Raw genomic sequence first — 8,377 nt, forward strand, 5'->3', positions numbered from 1 at the left:
ACTCACGATCGTATGATTGGACGGTTATCGTAAAAAGCAAAATTTAACTTATTGAATCGGGACATCCGGGGCTCTAATTCTTGATCCACAAAATCCTACACGATCCTAGAAGTACCTAGACCAACATATCTTAATTTGGACCCGATCCAACGGTCCGAACATATCGAACCTAGATAACGCACAATAGGCGTAAATCCATTCGATGGCCAAACGACATCCGCATTGAGATCCGAGCACACCTATGCGCTCGTAACACCCGAAAGATTGGATTGGAACACAATGTACCTCTGCTACAGTGCCCATTCACCGCCACATGCAGTGGCAGCGCATGAGTGCCCTAAGCGATACCGGTGACCAGAAAAACTCCAAACTATGGGCCACCCTTCCGGCTATAGCTACTACTCGATGAGTGGAACACTTTCTTCAAGTACGACAACGTCCAATTCAGACAGTAAGTGGCCAAAAATTCAAATTGAAAACCAGCCAAATTTGGGTTGTAAATCGGGTTACCTAGGCTAGAAATTGATCAAATCCTACCCAACCATCAGGTAGAGCTTGAAGAGAAGATGAGAATCCAATGAGTGGAAAATTAGAAACGGTGGCCGAAGGAGGAAAATCGGGTGAACACTGGCCTTAAATTTCATGTTTATTGTGGCTGGAGGAATGGGCAGTGGCGTCGAGGGTGGGAGTAGGGCGGCGGGGCCGAGCCGGTTGTTTTAGGACCGGTCTCATGGCGGTGGCTATCGGAGGTGGTGGCTGCAAAATCTGGTCAGGGGAGGGGGGTCGGATTAGCAGGGAACGAGAGAGAACTTCTTGTTTTAAAAACCAATTTCAAAAAATTACGATTTTGCCCATACTTGATTTCTTATCGTATCTCTCTCGTTACAACTCGGATCCCACTACGTATCTACGGACTCCTCTCGATGTGCTCTACACAACAATACAATAGAAATTTCCAAATTTCTTCCTGATCAAAAGTCAACTTTTATACTAATAAAATATACAAATTTATAAATAAACTCAATCCTAGACATGTATTTATAAAAAAACCTAAACACTATTTAAACATAGAAACACACCCAAAATCAACGATTGTATATTTTTTGGGTGTGTTTATAAATGGGTTTTGAGTGTGTTTATAAAGTGTTTTGGGTGTCGGGTTTTTTTTATAATTTTAGCCCCCATTTTGGGTGTTTTAGTGAAACTCCCGATAAAATATTCCAGGGGAAAAATAGTATTTTACCTGAAAAAATTAATGATAAAAAATTTATTTAGGGCCGGGTTATAACATTCAGTAACAAGGACAAAAATGAAACTAAAGATTACCTGATTGTAGTAATCGGAGATGAGCAACTCCAGCTCACGATGAGCCAATGCTGCGCGCCTGTTCGGTGGCGTGTGACGTCAAGACTTCAAGTTACAAGAGGAGCCGACGAGGGCGGTGCTCAGGATGCCTAGCCCTAAAGTTACTAATAAGAGAGAGAGAGAGAGAGAGAGGGAGCAAGAGAGCTTCAAGTTTCTGGTATGGGGCTTGAAGCTTGAGCTCGACCAGAAGGAGCTCAGAGCAAACATCACTCGAGCGATGAGATGAGTATAATTGTTTTTTTTGAAAATAACAGACTTTTTCTATTTTCTGTTGTAAAGAAAATGTTGAAGCCCACATAAAGGAAAATAAGGAAATAATAGTCAAAAGCTTAATGATGATGTTGGAAGTTTAGTCAAAAGCTTAATGATGATGTTGGGTAATGAAGCCATCCAATTTGCTTATAAATAGGCTTGCTCATTCAATTGTAGAATACACCGAGAAGAGAGGAAAGAAAGGAAGAGTGAAAGGAAACAAAATGGAGTGAGTTCTATCTATGGAGGAAATTATGTCAGTGTAAACATCAGAAGAGCAAATACAATTCTACTCCCAATATTCAGTGGTACTTTTCATACTTTAATTATTTTATTTTTATAACACGTTATCAGCACTATAGTCTCTCCTATTTACTGTATGGTGTAGGTTTATTACCTATACAACAATATTTATTTAAAAGTGTGGCGTGGATTTATCGTCCACACAGCTGCATTTAGCATTTACTTTATTTATTGTATGGTGTAGGTTTGCTACCTATACGGCAGTATTTATTTAAAAGTGTGGCGCGGGTTTATCATCCACATAACTGACTTTACTTTTTATTTAAAATATGGAGTATAATTAGTACACATGCCAGCACATTTACTTTATCACACATTTACTTTTATTTACAGTATGGTGCGGAATTAACGTCCATACAACAAGCAATTTACTTTATCGCATATTTACTTTTATTTAAAGTATGGTGTGGAAATTTACTTTATCGCACATTTACTTTTATATAAAGTATGGTGCGGGTTTATCGTCCATACCAGCAAATTTATTTATAGCACTTTATTTTTATCATCAATTAATATTCATGAATAATGAGGGCTTGAAGTTCCTCAAACAATTATAGGGCCTGAACATGGATGCCAAGACTGGAATTTGCTGCCTTGGACATTTCCAGGGACAACTATCTATCATGGGTCCTGGATGCCAAGATCCATCTATGTGCCAATGGCCTTGGAAAAACAATTGTAGATGGAAGTGACGCATTACCTGAGCAACATGCAAAGGCTATGATTTTTCTTCATCATCACATTCATGAAGCGCTAAAAAGCGAATATGTGGTGGTGGATGAACCATTTGTTCTATGGAAAGCCTTATGCGAAAGATACAATCACCAGAAGACGGTGACCCTTCCAAGAGCCAAATATGAGTGGACACACTTGAGTTTCCAAGATTTCAAGTCAGTGTCTAAGTACAACTCAGTAATGCACAGAATCACCTTCCTGATGAAATTATGTGGTGAAAATATCTTTGAGGAGGATGCTTGAGAAAACTCTAAGTACCTTTCATGCCTTAAATGTGCTCCTGCAACAGCAATACAGACATAGTGGTTTTACTGAAGTACTCAGAACTGGTATCTTGCCTTTTGTTGGCTAAGCAGAATAATGAGCTTTTATTGAAAAATCACCAATCTCGCCCAATAGGCTCAACACCACTTCCTGAAATAAATGCTGCATCTCAGGAAGTGAATGCCACCTCATCTCTTGGCAGTATCCACAGACATGGACGAGGAGGCTAGCGTGGCCGTTGGCAAGGAAATAGAAAAGATCGTGGTGCCATTCATATGGTTTGGATCCAAGGAGTAATCCATCCACGAGTGGCAAAAATGCATCCCTGAATAAGGGGAAAGCACAGACAAGCCATGTGCCTAGAAATGTTGAAGGCGCTTGTCATAGATGTGGCGCAAAGGGACATTGGGCGCGTACATGCCGGACGCCAAAGCATTTGGCGAATTTCTATCAATCTTCACTTAAGAACAGAAAAGTGGAGACAAATTATGTTATACCACATCCGCCAGCCACAAATGGACATGACGCATCTGGATGTTTCCAATTTTGTTATTGAAAGAGGGAATGGAGTTTATAGGTCCGAATTAGACTAAATTCCTTTATGTTCCATTTGTATTATCTAAAGTACTGTTTTTAATTTTCATTCAATAAAAGTGGCAGTGTTCTTTCTTTTACATTGAATAATTATTTATTGATCCAGCTTATTTTTGAAGGCATAGATTTAAATTATGCATGCTACCAAAACAAGAACTCTAGCAAAGATATTTGTCTCACAGACATGCGACTACTCATACGATCCTTCGAGATTGAAAGTATTTCTCAAACTTGATGCTTACAAATGCAAAGGTAACAACCATATCAGGTCCTGCAGATCTGATTGAAGGCTTAGGAATAGCCCAAATTGTGTTACCAAATGGAACAATACTGTCCATTCAAGATACTTTACATTCATCTAACTCCATAAGGAATCTGTTGAGTTTTAAAGATATACATTTGAATGGCTACCATGTTGAAACAAAAAATGAGGAAAATATCGAATATCTTTGCATTACCTCCTGTGATGCCCAGAAGCGTATACTAGAGAAGCTTTGTGCGCTTTTATCATGGTTATACTATACAACCATATGGACAATTGAGGCACATAATGTCGTGGGCCAGAAGTCCATTGACTCAAATACTTTTAAGCTTTGGCATGACCGGTTAGGTCATCCTGGATCCACCATGACGTGTAGGATCATCACCAACTCTAAAGGACATCCTTTGTTGACAAAACACATTATGTTATCAAGTGACAGCTCTTGCCAAGCCTATTCACAGGGGAAGTTGGTGATCAGACCATGACAACCAAAGGTTGATGTTGAGTCCCCATCATTTTTACAGAGAATCCAAGAGGACATTTGTGGGCCTATTCATCCTCCTTGTGGACCATTTCGATACTTTAAGGTCTTGGTTATCTACCCGATGGTCACATGTTAGCCTTTTGTCCACTCGGAATATGGCATTTGCTAGGCTTTTGGCTCAGATAATTAAGTCAATCAAACTCGATAATGCTGGTGAATTTACATCGTAGACTTTTGATGACTACTGTATGTCACTAGGCATTGACATTGAACATCATGTTCCTCATGTTCAATTGATAGCTCGCACTTTGCTAATGAAGAAAAAGTTGCCAGTTTCTGCCTGGGGACATGTCATTTTATATGCAGCATCATTTGTGCGGTTGAGGCCTGTTGCCAATAATCAGTATTCTCAAATACAACTCGTGTTGGGTAATCAACCAAACATTTCACATTTAAGAGTTTTTGGTTATGCGGTATATGTGCTCATTGCACCACCGCAATGTACTAAGATGGGCCCTCAATGCAAATTGGGAATTTATGTTGGTTTTGATTCACCATCTATTATCAGATATCTGGAGCTCCTGATGGGCTATATCTTTACCGCACGGTTTGCGGATTGTCATTTTGATGAGACAATTTTCCCACTATTAAGGGGAGAAAAATCTATTCCTAAAGAACAACAAGGTAAACTCGTTCCTGAAGAACGACATGAATTATTGTGGGATGTACCCATTTTGTCTCATCTCGATCCTCATACCGCTCAATGTGAAAACAAAGTGAGAAGGATCGTTCACCTCCAAAGTATTGCAAATAAGATGCCAGATGCATTTAATGATGCAACAAAGGTGATGAAATCACATATCCTAGCTGCAAATGCACCTGCAAGGATTGATGTCCATAATGGACAAACAATGTGCCAACAAATGATTCATCCGTTGCACGCCTGAAGCATAGTAGACCACTGGGTTCAAAGCATTGATCCCTCGACAGAGGAAGTCGATGGCCAAAATGAATCCAAATGAAATAAATGGAGAGCCCGCAATTCATAATTCAAATGCCCCGGAAGAGGCACAGGTACTTCCTAAAAAGGAAAATTTCCTTGGTGAGACAAGCGCCCCTGAAGTGGCAGCAGTGCCAGAAATTCAAGAAATCTCCATAAATTAAACATCCACTAATGAATTGTAGAATAGAAACGAGATGATCATCGATGATATATTTGCATTCTCAGTGGCTGCTGAGATCATAAAAGATGATGATATTGAGCCTTGCTCCATTGATGAATGCACACAGAGACAGGATTGGCCTAAGCAGAAAGATGCAATCCAGGCATAATTAAATTCTTTGGGAAAAGGAGTGTTTTTGGACCTATTGTCCCAACTCCACCGAATGTGAACCTTGTAGGTTACAAGAAGCGCAATGAGAAAAATGAGATTAGGAGGTATAATACGCGACTTGTTGCGCAAGATTTTTCACAAAGGCCTGGAATTGATTATGTGGAAACGTACTCTCCAGTAATGGACGCAATTAAGTTCCGTTACTTAATAAGTTTGACGGTTTTAGGAAAACTTGAAATGAGACTTATAGATGTCCTTACCGCATACAAGAAAGTCCTAAAAGGACTTAAGCTGCTTGAAGTAGCCAGGAATAAACCATGGGGCATGTTCTCAATTAAGTTGAGAAGATCATTATATGGGCTAAAACAATCTGGGTGAATGTGGTAAAATCATCTCAGTAAATATTTACTAAAGGAATGATACACAAATGACCCTATTTTCCCATGTGTGTTTATTAAGAAATTAGAGTCTAGATTTGCGATAGTGGCAATATATGTCGACGACATGAATCTAATTGGAACTCTGAAGAGCTCCAAAAGACTGCTGATGATTTGAAACGTGAATTTGAGATGAAAGACCTTGGAAAGACAAAATATTGTCTTGGCTTATAGATTGAGCACAATGCTAATGGATTTTTGGTGCATCAATCAACTTATATTGAAAAAGTATTGAAGCGGTTTGGCATGGATAAAGCCCATTCACTTAGCATTCCAATGGTCGTTCGATCACTTGACAGTAAGAAAGATCCATACCGTCCAAAAGGGGATGATGAAATGGTTCTTGGCCCAGATGTACCATATCTTAGTGCGATAAGGGCTTTATTGTACTTAGCACAATGTATCATACTAGACATAGCATTTTCAGTGTTAGCAAGGTACAGCTCTGCTCCAACAAGCCGACATTGGACCAGCATCAAACATATTCTACGATATCTTCGTGGGACAGCAGACATGGGCTTATTCTATTCCAATGAATCAACTAATGCCCCGAGTATTATTGGATATGCTGATGCAGGATACCTCTCTGATCCATATGTAGGACACTCACAAACTGGGTATGTGTTTACATGTGGAGGAACTACAATCTCATGACTCTTAACGAAACAAACATTAGTAGCCACATCTTCCAATCACTCAGAAATACTTGCCCTCCATGAAGCCAGTTGTGAATGAGTTTGGTTAAGGTCAGTGATCCATCACATCCGAAGCACATGTGCCCTACCCTCAGAAACGAACAATCCAACAATCCTGAATGAGGACAATGCAACTTGTATTGCTCATATCACAGGAGGATACATCAAGGGTGACAAGACCAAGCACATCAAGAGTCAAGAAATCAATGTCAGACAAATCCGTTCAAGCGATAACCTGGCAGATCTCTTCACCAAGTCTTTTCCAAAATGTACATTCCAAAAGCTAGTGCATGGTATCGGATTACGTCAACTCTGCAAGCAATTAAATTGAAGCATGCAAAATTAGGGGGAGCATTCAAGAGTCCTCTAACACAGGACATATGAGCATTGTACTCTTTTTCCTTCGACTAGGGTTTTTCCCACTGGGTTTTTCCTAGCAAGGTTTTAACGAGGCAATATGAGCGCATTTAACATTACCCTTATGTCCCACATAAAGTTGTACTCTTTTTCTTTCGCTTAGATTTTTTCCCACTGGGGTTTTCCAAGCAAGGTTTTAATCAGGCAACCAATCTAGGAACATGTGGTCTCCAAGGGGGAGTGTTGTAAAGAAGGTGTTGAAGCCCACATAAAGGAAAAGAAGGAAATAATAGTCAAAAGCTTAATGATAATGTTGGGTAATATAGCCATCCAATTTGCCTATAAATAGGCGTGCTCATTCAATTGTAGAACACACTAAGGAGAAGAGAGGAAAGAAAGGAAGGGAAGAAAGGAAGAGTGAGAGGAAACAAAATAGAGTGAGTTCTATATGTGGAGAGAAATTCTGTCAATGTAAACATCACAAGAGCAAATTCAATTCTACTCTTAATATTCAGTGGTACTTTTCATACTCTTATTATTTTATTTTTATAACTAATTTTTTTGTGTTTTTGAGTTTATTTTGGGTTTGATTTTTAAAAATGGACCTACCAAATGGGTTTTTTTGGCTTTTAACTTAAAATCTGTTTTTGAGTTTATAAAATTGGATTCAAATCCAATACCAAATAGGCCCTAAAGTGTTTCTTATAGGCTCTGGTTGGCACGATAACTAACAGGTCGGTTTAGTATTCATTCACAAAACACGATAACACCTATTCTTGTACAGTTTATTCATGGTAATTTTTTTTCACGTTACTGGCCGGAATGGCCTGAAGTGTACTGGATTGAAGCCTTTATTTCCTAAGGTTTTTTTTAGTTAATTTTGGAGTTTCTATATCACTTTCATACATGTGATACTATTAAGAATTTTCTTGTATAGTGTCAAGTGGACAACAAATTAAATAGATACTAAATATTTATGTAAAAAAGAGTAAAAAAACAATCTCAAACTCCCGTCACCCCAACTTCCTCCCAAAACTCCAACATCCGACCTACTCCTCCCCACACCATCCTTTCTTCACTTCCATCCCGCCCTTTCCACTCCTTCCTCCCCTCTCCCATCTCTCGCTTCCCCCCTCTCTCCCTTGAGATGATTTTTTTACTTTTTTTTTATCACCCTTACCATGGTGTTGCCCTTTGATATCTTTATTGACAAGCATCCAAACCTAAAACTGGCCTGAGACTATCAATAAACCATTTTTTTGTAACTTCCAAGCATGTATAAATCCTTTGAAATC

At 39.1% G+C, this 8,377-nt stretch overlaps 1 pseudogene; it reads left to right on the plus strand.

Annotated features, from left to right (window-relative positions):
- The first annotated feature begins 2,490 nt into the window (after positions 1-2,490).
- LOC148917660 (uncharacterized) lies at positions 2,491-3,512 on the plus strand (annotated as a pseudogene).
- Positions 3,513-8,377: the final 4,865 nt, after the last annotated feature.

Source organism: Prunus mume, linkage group LG4 (assembly GCF_029339155.1).
Source record: "Prunus mume cultivar Tortuosa linkage group LG4, ASM2933915v1, whole genome shotgun sequence".
NCBI lineage: Eukaryota > Viridiplantae > Streptophyta > Magnoliopsida > Rosales > Rosaceae > Prunus > Prunus mume.